The 15,751-nt window shown below is 40.9% G+C and overlaps 1 pseudogene; it reads right to left on the reverse strand.

Annotated features, from left to right (window-relative positions):
• Positions 1-3,009: 3,009 nt before the first annotated feature.
• The window catches only part of LOC102847346, a 21,060-nt pseudogene continuing 8,318 nt past the window's right edge, over positions 3,010-15,751 (reverse strand).

A 15,751-nucleotide genomic window follows, 5' to 3' on the forward strand; every position in this document is an offset into this window, starting at 1 on the left:
GAAGAGTATTGAGAATACCATGGACTGCTAGGAAAACAAACAGATTTGTCCTGGAAAGGGTTAAACCGGGTGGCTCCTTGGAGGCAAGGGTTCTGAGGCTCCGTCTAACATACTTTGGACATGTTGTGAGGAGAGGCCGGTCCTTGGAGAGGGACATCATGCTTGGGAGGGTGGAGGGACAACGCAGGAGAGGAAGGCCCTCTATGAGGTGAATTAATTCAGTGACTGGGATAATTGGGATGGGAGTGTCAGAGACAGTGCGATTGGCACAGGACAGAGTGGAGTTTAGGGCTGGTGTACATAGGGTCGCTATGAGTAGCAAGCGACTCGACGGCACATAACAACAACAACAACATAACTATTTAACAATATGGATGACCTAGTGGCAAGAAGCTACACTGCAATCCCAAAGGCACATGGTTCAAGACCACCAGCTGCTCCGCAGGAGAAGGATGGGCTATCTCCTCCTGTGCAATTAACTGCCTGTATAAACCTACCAGAGGGTCAACTATGGGTTGATTCAGATTCTATGGTACACAACAACAACAACATAGGTTCTTCTACTTTGTTTTTATCTTTTTAACATTGCTTTAGCTACTTGAGGCCTCTTGAGTGAGCAGTCCTTGGACAGGGATATCACGCTTGGGAGGGTGAAAGGACAGTGTAAGAGAGGAAGACCCCTGAAGAAATGGATTGATCCAGTGACTGGGGTAATGGAGTTGGGTATATCAGAGACAATGAGGTTGGCACTTGATAGAACAGGGTTCGGTGCAGTTGTACATGGGATCGCTATCAGTTCCAAGTGATTTGATGGCACATAACAACAACAACATCATTAATTGTCGTGTTGGTAGAGAGTATTGAATTTACCATAAACTGCCAGAAGAACAAAGAAATCTATCTTGAAGGAAGTTTAGCCAGGTGAAACTTCATCTCACTTACTTTGGGCATATTCTCAGAAGGAACCCAGCCTTGGAGATAGACATCATGCTGGGATAAGTGGAGGATGAGTGAGAGAGAGAGAAAGACCCTCAGTTTTTAATTAATGCAATGATTACTACAATGGGCTTGAGTACAACACAGATTGTAAATTTGATGCAGAATACGGTAAAGCTCAGATCTGTTGTTCATAGGGTTGCTCTGAGTCATAGTTGGTTAGATGACACAACAACAACACCAACACTGCATAATGGTACTCTGATTGACTAGTGGATAAGGAGTTGTATTGCCAACTCAAAGGTATGCAGTTTGAGTCTACCAGCCGTTCTATAGCAGAAAGCAGACAATCCCCTCTTGTGTGATTTACAGTCTATGAAAACTTGCTAGAGGGTCAGCTGTGGTCCAGTTCTGACTCAATGGCAATGAGTGGTTAGTGAATAATCATTACATCTAAAGTTCATGGTGGTTTGTGGTTTTTTTTTCCATTCCTGCAAAGAAATTGGTCAAAAATTTGTCATGATTAGGTGTGTGTGTGTGTGTGTGTGTGTGTAGAATTGTATACCAATGAAGGAATTTTTCTTTTACTTTTCAAAGAGAAGAGCAAACTGGGGTGGTGGCAGGCAGGGAGAAAAGTGCAACAATGAATGAATGGAAATCCAAAATCTCTGTAAATGTTCATTAAAACTAATAAAATTAAAAAAATTTTAAAAAACAAAGCTGCTGATGAATTCAAACTGCCAGAGAGGCAGGGACTTTTTGATTTAGCAGTGAAATTGTCTTTAATGGAGCTAGCTGTCAAGCCTTTCCCTTGGTGTGTGGCTGGTGGATTTAATCTGCTAGTCTTTCTTTCAAATGTTTAAACCACTATACCACTCAGGATTCTTTTCAAATAAACGTTGAGGGGAAAAGCGAGACAGAGAATGGTAACTTCTTGGTTTCTTTCTTAGAATAAATGTGGGTTGAAGAGAAACAATTCTTTCCTACTGGAGCTGTGTTTAAGTGAGGCATGAGAGTCCCCCAGTTCATTCCTCAGTGAAAGCACTAAATAGTGTATGTTTGTAGGCACTATTATTTCAGGTATCCAGGTGGTCTTTTTGATATCCCAACTAATAAAATGAACTCTCTGCCTAAAAAAAAATTTGTCATGATTGTATTGGATATATAGATCAAATTGGGTAGCACTGTCGTCTTAACTAGATTAAATGTTCCAGTCAATGACTAGAATGCAAATGTACATTTATTTAAATTTTACTTGAACGACTGTTGCATATTTTTGCATATTGTTGTTGTTGTTGGGTACCTACCAAAACTCTGCAGAGCCTTCATTGCAAAGTCTTTTGTATTCCTAGGTATTTTAGTCTCTGAAAGGAGCTCCATTGGCATAGTCTGCTATAGTGTGTTATGTTGCTAACCAAAAGGCTGCAGTCTTCAGTAGCAAGAATCCATTCTTCATGGGAGAAAGATGGCCGTTCACTTGCCATTAAGACTTATTGCCTTGGAAACCCAGTGGAGAGTTTATTGATCAGAATTCACTAGCTGTCAGTGAGTTTGGGGTTTGTTTGTTTGTTGTTGTTGTTGCTTTTAAGATTTTATTCTATAAAGTATTGTTCTAAGGAACTCTGACCGCTTAGTGGTAAGGAATTACACTGCTAACCCAAAGGCAAGTAGCTTGAATGCATCAGCTGTTCTGCAAATGAAAGATGGGCAGTCCCCTCTTGTGTGATTTACTGTCTCTGAAAACCCACTGGAGGGCCAGCCAAGAATCAGTTCCATCATAAAGATAAACAACAAGGTACTATTCTAAATAGAGCTGTTTCCCAATTTCTCTTTGATATGCTTCATTGCTAGTGTATAGAAACAGAAATTGTTTATGTTTGTTGACCTTGTGAACTTTATGGGTGTTTTTTAACATTTATTTTTTTATGAGCTGAATATATTTTTCTTGGAACTTTTCTTTTTAATGTGATTTCTGTACATCAGGAACATGAGTAATCCTTTTACAAATGAAAGTAAATACTAGAATAAACAATGACAAAACAAAACTGGTATTTGATACGGATCTATAGGATTTTAAGCTTCAAATCCAGCCCAGAAGTTTGTTACAATCTCTTTCAGTTTTGCTTCTGACTGTTCTGAGATCTTCCCATCAGCCTTGATGTTGCCCAACAGGACCTGGTGCTGGCTGATGACATGAGAGAAGAAAGCATTCTCAGACTTTATGATCTTGCTGGGCTCGAGTTTATCAAGACACCCTCTTACTCTAGCATAGATTACAGCCACTTGTTCTTCAATGGCTTGCTTCAGTAACTCTGTCAGATACATACTGCGACTCAGGAGCTGCTGAGTGGCAGTGTCGAGGTCAGAACTGAACTGGGTAAAAGCCGAAACCTCATGATACTGCACCACCATCATGGTGCCCACCACCTGCTTCATGGCCCGGGTCTGCACAGCAGACCCAACACAGGATACAGACAAACCAACGTTAATTGCGGGGCAGATACCTTTGTAGAACAATTCGGTTTCCAAGAAGATCTGTCCATCAGTAATAGAGATGACATTTGTTGTAATATAAGCAGACACATCACCAGCTTGTGTTTCAATGACCGGTAAAGTGGTAAAGGAGCCACCACCAAAAGAATCGTTCATCTTGGCTGCTCTCTCCAGCAGATGGGAGTGCAGGTAGAACACATCACCAGGATAGGTCTCCTGACCTGGTGGTCAGTGGAGCAACAGAGACATCCAATGGTAAGCCACAGCCTGTTTGGATAAGTCGTCATAGATAATCAGTGCATGCTTGCTTTTATCTCTAAAATAGTCCCCCATAGAACAACCAGAATAAGGAGCCAGGTACTGCGGAGGGGCAGCATCGGAAGCAGTGGCTGAAATCACAATAGTGGCATCTGCATCTGTGACTCTATTCACCAACTGGGCAACAGTGGACCATTTCTGACCAATAGCAGCATAGATACAGTACAGCTTCTTCTTTTCATCAGTCCCATCATTGAAGTGTTTCTGATAGATGATCGTGTCAATAGCAATTGAGGTTTTGCCAGTTTGTCGGTCACCGATAATCAGCTCACGCTGACCACGACCAATTGGCACCAAACTATCCATAGCCTTATTCGTGGAATGATTCCAGGGGCTTTCAACGCAACTTGCCTATGAGTCTTAGAACCAATTGGACCCTTTCCAACAATAGCAATACCAAGGGCATACACTACATGACCCAGCAGTTCCTCACCAACATTGTCTACAATGGCCCCTGTCCTTTTCACAATATCTCCTTCCTTAATTAGATTGTCATTTCCAAACACAACAACACCAACATTGTCAGGTTCCAAGTTCAGAGACATACCCTTTAAGCCTGAAGAAAACTCTACCATTTCCTCTGCTTGAACATTCCTCAGCCCATATACTCTGGCAATACTATCACCAATACTCAAGACACACCCAGTCTCTTCAAGGTCAAAAGAATTATCAGCTCCAAGAATTTGCTCTTCAAGAGTAGAGGACACCTCAGCAGTGCCAGTCTTATGAAGACAAGAGTTAGAGGCAACGAGGTTCCTTGAAGCAATGAAGGATGACCCGAAAGCATTTATTGAGACCAGCTGGGCTTACCAAATAAGGGTGTGGGCCATGGCTGTGGCAACGCGGACAGACAGTATCTTCACAAAGGTTCCTTGAGCAGTTAGCTCCTCTGCAGCCGCAGCTTCTGGACTGACTGTGACAAAATTGAGCTGATTTTTTTTTTTTATGGAGCCCCCCAATTAAAACAAGCTTGGAAGGAGGAGTGGCATCCACTTCCATAATAGCTTGCCTCCAGAAACCCTATGAACCTGGAGAGAGGATGAAAGACACCCAAGTGTCGAGGACTCTCCTTCATAGGGTCGCTATGAGTCACCTGTGACTCAATGGCACTTAACAACAATAATATCAACATAGAGAGAGAGATCAGCTGGTCCAGTGGACAGAAAGCAATGCTATCAAGTCAAAGGTGGGTGACTTATAATCCGCGGCCCTCGGGCCTGTCTTTGATTGTTTTTATTCAGACATTCCTCTAGGTTGTATAGCTTTGGTGTACACGTTGCTGTACTGCAGTCACTTTTGGTTGCTGTGAGGCTGAACACTGTGACACTGATGTGTCAGATGCATTAATGACTGGTTACCCAATGCGGACGGAGAGTGGGGTGGAGCTCCCCAATTAAAACAAGTTTGGAAGGAGGAGTGGCATCCACTTCCATAATAGCTTGCCTCCGGAAACCCCATGAACCTGTAAAGAGGATGAAAGGCACCCCGTTCATAGGGTCACTATGAGTCACCTGTGACTCGACAACACTTAACAACAACAACATTATTAATTTCAACGAATATTTACAGAGATTTTGGATTTCCATTCATTCATTGTCACACTTTTCTCCCCACTCACTCTCCCCCACCCCCGGCAGTTTGCTCTTCTCTTTGAAAAGTAAAAGAAAAATTCCTTCATTGGTATACAATCCCCCCGCACCCCCGACATCCCCACACCGAGTATAATCCACTCTGCAACCTTCATTCTGGACTCTTATGATAATCATAATGCCCTATAATATATTGCTTTCAAACTGTTCTCCCCCTCATCCGTTTCAATACAGTATACATAATTCATCCAGTTTTTCTCATTCTTACCCCAACCTTGATGTCAGTCTCATTCTACAGCAATGGCACTATGCAGTGTTTGTCCTTTAGTGACTGAGATATTTCACTCAGTATAATGTCCTCAGCGAGGGTCACCCATTTTGAATAATATTGCCTGAGTCCCTTGTTTCTCAATTCAGAATATACCACAGCTTCTCCATCCATTCATTTGTTGATGGGCACTTAGGTTGTTTCCAACTCCTTGTTGTTGTGAAAAAAGCTGTGATAAACATGGGTGTGCATATATCTGCTTGGAGGTCTGTTATGGTCTCTTTAGGGTATATTCCCAGGAGTGGAATTGCTGGGTCCAATGGTATCTCTATTTGCAACTTTTTGAGAAAGCGCCATACCGCCTTTCACAGTGGTTGCACCATTTTACACTTCCACCAACAGTGAATAAGGGCTCCAGTCTCTCCACAACCTCGCCAGCATTTGTTGCTTGCTGTTCTGTTAAATTTTGCTATTCTGACTGGGGAGAGATGACATCTCGTAGTTGTTTTGATTTGCATCTCTCTTAGAACTAGGGATTTTGAACATTTCTTCCTGTGCTTCTTGACCATCTGAATGTCTTCTTTGGTGAAGTGTCTGTCCATATCCTGTGCCCATTTTTTGATTGGATTATTTACCTTTATCTTGTTGTGGTGCTCAAGTATTTTATAAATTCTAGATATAAGTCCCTTATCTGACATGTCATTGTCAAATACTTTTTCCCAGTCTGTGGCTTCCCTTTTTATCCTGTTGGAAAACTTTTTGGATGTGCATAGAGATTTGATTTTTAAAAGGTCCTTTTCATCTATTTTATCTTCTCCTGGTTGTAGATTTTTCAGGATACTTGGAAGACTGTTTATGTTGTGGATTAGGACTGCTAGAGGTTTTTCCAGGCTTTTCTTTAATGAAGTTTATAGTCCTTGGTTTTAGTCCTAGGTCCATGATCCACTTTTTTTTTTTTTTCATGATCCACTTTGAGTTGGTTTTTGTATATGGAGTGAGGTGTGGATTTTGCTTAAGTCTTCTGCAGATATTTTTCCAATTTTGCCAACACCATTTGTTAAAAAGGCTGTCGTTTCCCCACTTAACTGGTTTCACCTCCTTGTCAAAAATCAGTTGACCATAGGTAGATGGGCTGATTTCCAGGGTCTCAATTCTTTTCCATTCATCTCTGTGCCTGTCATTGTACCAGTGAGCTGAATATGTTTAAATTAATTAATATTAATGAAAGTTTACAGAGACTTTGCATTTCCATTCACTCATTGTTGTATTTTTTCCCCTGCCCAACCTCCCCCATCCAGTTTGCTCTTCTCTTTGCAAAGTCAAAGAAAAAATTTTCCATTGTTATAAGATCCCTCCCCCCAAATCGACTCCACTATGCAGCCTTCATTATGAGAAGTAAAAGAAAAGTTCTTTCGTTGTTACAAAATCCCTCTGCTGAAGTCCACTCCACTATGCCGCCCTCATTCTGGGCTCCCATCATGACAACAATACCCAATCATATATCCCTTTTAAACAGTTCATCTGTTTCAACGCAGCATACATAACTTATTCTATCTTTCTCGGTCTCCCTCCAACCCAGATGTCAGTCCCGTTTTACAACAGTGGCACTATGCAGTATTTATCCTTTTGTGACTGAGATATTTCACTTAACACAATGTCCTCCACAGTCATCCATTTTGAATAATATTTCATTAGTTGTTTTTCACTGCAGCATAGTATTCCATTGTGTGAATATACCACAGCTTCTCTAACCATTAATTTGTTGATGGGCACTTAGGTTGTTTCCAGCTCTTTGCTATTGTGAACAAAGCTGCAATAAACATGGTGTGCAAAAGTTTATGGTTTTATATTTAACATTTAGGCCCTTGACCTACCATGAAATACCTTTTATTTACTATTAAATGTTTTATTTTCATTTTTTCCATTGTTGCACATTTTCTTCCCCCTGGTCCTCCCCCAGCCCTCCTTGCAGTGCATCCCATGACTCCTTTCTGACAGTTTCCCCCGATCTGATCTAATGTACTGTTCATTATCCATTCTTTTCCCACTCTTGCCCCAAATCCACCATATCTGCCCTATTTTATAACAGCAATGTTATGCATATCTGTCCTTTTGTGACTGAGATATTTCACTCAGCATAATGTCCTCCCGGGTCATTCATGTTGTATAAGGTTTTACTAGTTCATTGTTTTTCAACGCTGCATAATATTTCATTGTGTGAATGTACCATAGTTTTTCTATCCATCCATTTGTTAATGGGCACTTGGGTTGCTTCCATCTCCACTAGTGAGAATAACACAGTAATAAACATGGGTGTGCATACATCTGTTTGAGGACAACCTACCACCTGGCAAAATGCCTAGAAGAGATCCATATTTATTCCTCTTCCAAAGAAAGGTGACCCAACACAGTGTGGAAATTATTGAATATTATTATCACATGCAAGCAAGATTCTGCAGGAAATTATTTTTAAAATGACTGAAACAACACAACAATAGAGAACTGCCAGATGTGCAAGCTGGGTTTAGAAGAGGCCATGGTACGAGGGATATTACAGCTAATTTTAGATGAATCTTAGCTGAGAGCAGAGAGTACCAGAGGAATGTCTGTCTGTGTTTCATTGACTATGCAAAGGTGTTTGACTGTGTGGATCACAAGAAACTGTGGCTAACTCTGAGAAGAATGGGAATCCCAGAACACTTGATTGTACTTATGTGAAACCTATACTTGGACCAGGAGGCAGTGGTCAGAGCAGAGCAAGGAAACATTGCATGGTTTAGAATTTGGAAGGGTGTATGCCAGGGATGTGTCCCGTCTCCATACCTTTTCAATCCAGGAGGTGGGGCTCTATGAGGAGGAATGTGGCATCAGGCTTGGAGGAAGACTCATCAACAGCCTGCATTATACAGATGACACAGCCCTCCTTGCTGAAACTGAGGAGGACCTGAAGTACTTGCTACAGAAGGTCAAGGACTGAAGCACAACATGGATAGAAGCTCAACATCAAGAAAACAAAGATTCTCATCACTGGGCCAATTGGCAGCATCATGATAGATGGTGAAGAGATTGAGATTGTTAACTAGTTTGCTTGGTTCCCTACAATCAACACTCTTAGTAACAGCAGCCTGGAAATCTAAAGATGAATTACACTGGGGAAAATCTGGTGTCAGGGACATCTCTAGAGTACTGAAGAGCAATATGTCAGACTGAAGACTAAGGTGCTCCTGATCCAGGCCATAGTCTTCGCAATTACTTATGCTATGTGTCAGAAAGCTGGATAATGACTACCGATGATAGAAGGAGAATTGATACCTTTGAGCTGTGGTGCTAGAGAAGAGTTCTGAACATACCATGAACTAATAGGAGAATAAACAGTTTTGTCCTAGAGAATGTGAAACCAGGCTTCTGACATACTTTGGGCATGTTGCAAGGAGTCACCAGTCCTTGGAGAGAAACATCATGCTTGGGAGGGTGGAGGGACAGTGCAAGAGAGGAAGACCTTTGATGAAATGGATTGATTCAGTGACTGAGGTAATTGGGGTAGGTGTATCAGAGACAATGAAATTGGCACAGGATAGAACAGGGTTCAGGGTTGTTGTGCATAGGGCTGCTAAGAGTCACAGGCGACTCAATGGTACATAACAACAACAAAAGCCTTATTTTGTTAAGTAGATTCAGCTCTATTGTATAAAATAAATTTAATTCATCTGGGTTTTCAATTCAATTCTATTCCATGTTCTATGTGTCTATCATAAAATCAGCACCATATTCTTTTTATTATGGTGGATATGTAATGTTTTAATAGAAGATGGAAGGAGTATATAGAGTCACTGTACCCAAAAAAATTGGCTGACACAGAAGAATTTCAAGAAACAATTGTGATAAAGGAGGAAGTGCAGGTTGCTCTGAAGGACTTGGTGAAGGATAAAGCCCCAGGAACTGATGGAATACCAATTGACATATTTCAACACACAGATGCTGTCCTGCATGTGCTCACCAGGTTGTGCCAAGAAATCTGGAGGACAACTACCTGGCAAGCTAACTGGAAGAGATCCATACTTATTCCATTCCACACAAAGCTAAACTAACAGAATGTAGAAATTATTGGACAATATCACTTCTATCACATGCAAGCAAAATCCTGATGAAGATTATAAAAAAATTATTGGAATAATACAGCGACAGAGAACTACCAGAAATACAAGCCGGATTTAGAAGTAATCATGGCACTAGAGACCTGATCACCAATGTCAATTGGATCTTGGCAGAAAGCAGAATACTAGAGGAGTATCTAGCTGTGTTTCATTGACTATTGTCATGAGCCTTGAGTTTTAATTAATTAAATACTTGTAGACATATTACAAAAGCCAATTTCAATTTATTGATTCATTAAATAATTCATAGCAACAATCAGTTGCAATTTATCTATATTGCAATTCATAAATTCATTACAACATATTGGTTCCTTAATAGTGGGAAACATTCATTCACACCTGGCAGCCCAATTCGTCTCCTTCTTTGGTTTTTCATAGCCACTTGTGTGGTCAGGGTCCTTGGCTAGTTAAGCAGTTCACAGTCACCAGTGTGGCCAGGGTCAGCAGCTCACAGTCACTGGTGTGGCCAGAGTCTGCAGCTTAACGTCATTAGTACGGCCAGAGTCTTTGGCTCATCAAAATGCCTTTGGGTCTTCAGCTCTAAAAAGAGCCCTTGAGCCTTCAGCTCCGAAAAAGCCTTTGGGTCTCCAGTGTTCAACTCATTGTGATTGGCAGAAGTGAAGATTTTAGCTGAGTCCCTCAAAATACCTTTGGCTGCTGTTGGGTGCTACACTGTATTCAACCAACAACATTCAAACTTTGGGTATTACATTTATTTAACCAATACTATTACTCATAACGATATTTAAACTTTGGATTTTACCAGCCATATTAATTTCAAAACAAGTTGTATAATCAATCACATTAGTTCCAAAATAACATGGGTATGACCAATCATTTTTATACTAGTTGTGTTCCTTTGGCAACATGGGCAGTAACAAGTCATATTCCCTTATCAGAGCTTTACACCTGTGGCGGCCAATAGGAACTTACAGCCACTAAGGGCCTGTTTGGACATATCAAACAGTTTAGTATATTTTTCACAAATATTCCTAACACATTTTCTAAAATATAACCTAGCAAATTCCTAACGTATTTCTTATTTCTAACATAAAACACAGCAATTTTCTAACATATTTCTTATTCTTAAACTTAAGCCAATATGTTTAACATTAAATATATTATGTTGTTGTTGTTATGTGCCATCGAGTGGCTTGCGACTCATAGCAACCCTTTAAACAACAGCTCTAAACTCTGCTCTGTCCTGTGCCAATCTCATTGTCTCTGACACACTCATCCTGATTGCCCCAGTCACTGAATCAATCCACCTCCCAGAGGGCCTTCCCCTCCTGCACCTGCCCTCCACCCTCCCAAGCATGATGTCCTTCTCCAAGGACCGGTCCCTCCTTACAACATGTCGAAAGTATGTCAGACGAAGTCCCAGAATCCTTGCCTCCAAGAAGCATCCTGGTTTAACCCTCTCCAGGATGAATCTGTTTGTTTTCTTAGCAGTCCATGGTACCCTCAGCACTCTTCTCCAACACCAAAGCTCAAAAGCATCAATTATCCTTCTATCTTCCCTGGTCATTGTCCAGCTTTCTGACGCATAACAAGGGATTGCAAAGACCATGGCCTGTACCAGATGCACCTTAGTCTCCAGAGACACACCGTTGCTCTTCAGTACTTTAGAGAGGTCCCTAACAGCAGCCTTTCCCTTCGCAATACGTCTTTTAATTTTCTGGCTGCTGGTGCCAAGAGTGTTGATTGTGGAGGCAAGCAGACTAAAGCTGTGAACAATCTCAATCTCTTCACCATCCATCCTTATGCTGCCAATTGGGCCAGTGGTGAGAATCAGGTCCTCCTCAGTTTCAGCAAGCAGGGTTGTGTCATCCTCATAACGCAGACTGTTGATAGATCTTCCACCAATCCTGACACCACATTTTCCCTCAGAGCCCAGGCTCCCGGATGATCTGTTCTGCATACAGGTTGAAAAGGTATGGAGACAGGACACATCCCTGGTGCACGCCCTTCCCAATTTTGAACCATGCAGTGTTTCCTTGTTCTGTTCTGACGACTGTGTCTTGGTCCAAGTAGAGGTTTCTCATTAGCACGATCAAGTGTTCTGGTTTTCCCATTCTTCTCAGAGTCAGCCACAGTTTGTTATGATCCACACAGTCAAATGCCTTTGCATAGTCAATGAAACACAGATAGACATTCCTCTGGTACTCCTCCTTTCAGCTAAGATCCATCTAACATTAGCTACAATATCCCTAGTACCATGACCCCTTCTAAACCCAGCCTGGACTTCTGGCAGTTCTCTGCTGATGTGCTGTTCCAGTCGTTTTTGGATAATCTTCAGTAGAATCTTACTTGCATGTGAAATCAATGATATCGTTCTATAGTTTCCACACTCAGTTGGGTCACCCTTCTTTGGGATGCGAACAAATAAAGGTCTCTTCCAGTCAGTTGGCCAGGTGGCTGTCCTCCAGATTTCTTGACACAACTTGGTGAGCATGTCCAGGGCAGCATCCATTAGCTGAAATATGTCAATTGGTATACCATCTATTCCTGGGGCCTTATTTATTGCCATTTCCTTCAAAGCAGTTTGTACTTCTTCCTTCATCACCATAGGCCTGCTTGCTGAAACTGAGGAGGACCTGAAACACTTGCTGCAGAGGGTCAAGGACTGCAGCCTACAATATGGATCGAGGGTCAATATCAAGAAGACAAAGATTCTCACCACTGGACCAATTGGCAGCATCAGGATGGATGGTGAAGAGATTGAGATTGTTAATAACTTTAGTCTACTTGGCTCCATGGTCAACACTCTTGACACCAGTAGCCAGGAAATAAAAAAAAAAAAAAGCATTGCTATGGGAAAGTCTGCTGTTAGGGACCTCTCCAAAGTACTGAAGAGCAATGGTGTCACTCTGGAGACTAAGATGTGTCTGATACAGGCCATGGTCTTTGCAATCACTTCTTATGCATCAGGGAGTTGGACAATGACTAGGAAAGATAGAAGGACAATTGATGCCCTTGTGCTGTGGTGCTGGAGAAGAGTATTGAATGTACCATGGACTGCCAAGAAAACAAACAGATTCATCCGAAAGAGGGTTAAATCAGGCTACTCCTTGGAGGCAAGGATTCTGAGGCTTCATCTGACATACTTTGAACATGTTGTAAGGAGGGAGAGGTCCTTGGACAGGGACATCATGCTTGGGAGGGTGGAGGGACAGCCCAAGAGGGGAAGACCCTCTATGAGGTGGATTGATTCAGTGACTGGGGTAATAGGGATGGGTGTGTCAGAGGCAATGCGATTGGCACAGGATAGAGCCGGGTTTAGGGCTGTTGCATAGGGTCGCTAGGAGTCGCAAGAACATAACAACAAGAAGAACAACAGCATTCACAATTGGGTATGAGCTGATTGGATTTGGCATTGTATTTAAAAGGCAGTTTGGTCCTTTAGTTTGTGGCCCTCGGGTCTGGTTTTTTGGTCAAACTTTCTTGTAAGTAATATAATAGCATTGATCTGTCAATTTGCTGTAGAGAGGTAACTCATGGTTGCTATGATGTTATATACTATGACACTAATGTGCCAAATGTGTTAATGATTACCCATGGTGGAGCTCCAGAGCTTCCCAGGCTTGGAAGCAGGAGTGGCATCCACTTTCAAAATAGTTTGTTTCTGGAAACTCTATGAACTTAGAGTAATGATGATAGTTTCACAACAGGGTTCAGGTGTTTCATTCATAGGGTTGTTATGAGTCGTCTGCAACTCAACAGTGCTTAACAACAACAACAGAGTATGACAGGGGTATAGAAACAATAAAAAAAGGAATTAAAACTCTCCTTGAAACAAATGAAAATTAAAATACAATTTATCAAAACTTCTAGGATGCACTAAGGCAGTCCTCAGGGGCCAGTTCATAGCAATAGGAACACACATCAAAGAATAAAAAAAGAAGCAAAATAAACGATTTAACTCAACACTTTCATAAAATAGAAAAAAATAACAATCTAACCCAACAGCCTTTAGATTAAAAAGGAAATTATAAGGATACAAGCTGAAATTAATGAGATAGAAAACACAAACAATTGAAACCATCAATAAGACTAGATGTTGGTTTTTTGAAAGGGTCAATAAAATTGACATCACTGGCAAACATAACTAAAGTAAGAAAGGAGAAGACTAAAATAATTCAATTAAGGAATGATAGAGGTGACATCACACAGAACCCAAGGAAATCAAAGCTATAGTATCAGAATATTATGGAAATCTATACTCAGATAAATTTGAAAATGTGGAGGAAATGGACAAATTCCTTGAAACTCATGCCCTACCCAGATTGACACAGTCACATGGAGAACACTTGAATTGACCCATCACAAAAGAACAATTTGATCAGGTCATACATAAGACTACCCCACAAAAAAAAAAAAGTCCTGGACCAGATGGCTTTATATTTGAATTCTACCAAACATTCAGAGATTTATCACCAATTTTTCTTAAGTTATTTGAAAATACAGAAAAAGAATGTCTCCTTGAGACATTCTATGAAGCAAGCACAATACTAATAGTGAAAACTGGCAAAGATACTACCAAAAAAGGAAACTACAGACCATTATCTCTCATCAACATAGGCATAAAAATCCTTACTAAAATCCTAGCCAATAATAGACTCCAAAAGCACATTAAAAAATAATTCATCATGACCAAGTGGGATTCATAAGAGGTATGCAAGGATGGTTGATAAACAATCAAAACAAATAACAAGAACCATATGATCCTAGCAATTGATGCAGTAAAGGCATTTGACAAATTCCAACACCTCTTCCTGATTAAGACATTCAGCAAGATTGGAATAGAAGGGAATTTCCTCAACATTGTCAAAAGTATATATGCAAAACCAAGAGTTAATATCATTGTCAATGGACAAAGATTGAAAGTATTTTCTTTGCAAACAGGGACCAGACAAGGATGTCCACTGTTGCCACTACTATTCAATATTGTATTGGAAGTTCTTGCTAGGGCAATAGGGCAAAAGAAGGAAGTAAAGGACATCCTGATTGGCAAAGAGATGGTTAAACTGACACCCTATGCAGATGATATGATTGTGTAAACAGAAAACTCCAAAGACTCAACAGAAAAACTGTTAGAGCTAGTAGATAAATTTAGCAGAGTGGCAGAATACAAAATCAATATCCAAAAATCAGTGGGATTCCTCTACAGTAACAAAGATAACTCAGAGAAGAAAAACAAGAAAGCAATATCATTTACAATATTGTGTTGTTAGATGCTGCTGAGCCATAGATGACTCATAGCGACCCTATGAGTAAAAGACCTGAACGCGTGTATAACATTCATTGTTTCTCCATCTTTATAGAGTTTATGGAAGGCAAGGTATTTCAGAAGTGGATGCCACTCTTGCTTCCAAGCTTGTTTTAACCAGGGAGCTCCACCAAACACAGTCCATTATGGATAACTATTATCACATTTGAGACATCAGTGTCAATGTTTAGCATCACAGCAAGTTCAAGTTATCTCTGTACAGTAAATGGACAGACAAGTGCTATACCACTTAGAAGATTGCTTGACCAAAAACAGTTAAAACCAGGCCTGAGGGCCGCAGATTAAAATCACCTACCTCTGGCTTGGTAACATAACTTTCTAGCTACTAGGCCAACAGAGCTCTCTCATTGTTAAATATCTGTCATTCATTCATAGATAACTCATAGTGAGCTTATGAATGAAAGACCTGTACACTTATATAACTTTCATAGGTTCTCCACATTCATAGAGTTTCTGGAGGCAAGCTATTTTGGAAGTGGATGCCACTCATGCTCCCAAGCTTGTTTTAATTGGGGAGCTCCACCAAATTCTCTCCACCATGGATAACCATTGTCACTTTTGACACATCAGTGTCACAGTGTTCAGCATCACAGCAACCATGAGTTCTCTCTGTACAGCAAATGGAAAGACCAGGGCTATACCACTTAGAAGAATGTTTGACCCAAAACAATTAAAACCAGGCCTGAGGGCTTCAGATTAAAAT

Source organism: Elephantulus edwardii, unplaced genomic scaffold (assembly GCF_000299155.1).
Source record: "Elephantulus edwardii isolate Elephantulus edwardi_28Jun2011 unplaced genomic scaffold, EleEdw1.0 scaffold00111, whole genome shotgun sequence".
NCBI lineage: Eukaryota > Metazoa > Chordata > Mammalia > Macroscelidea > Macroscelididae > Elephantulus > Elephantulus edwardii.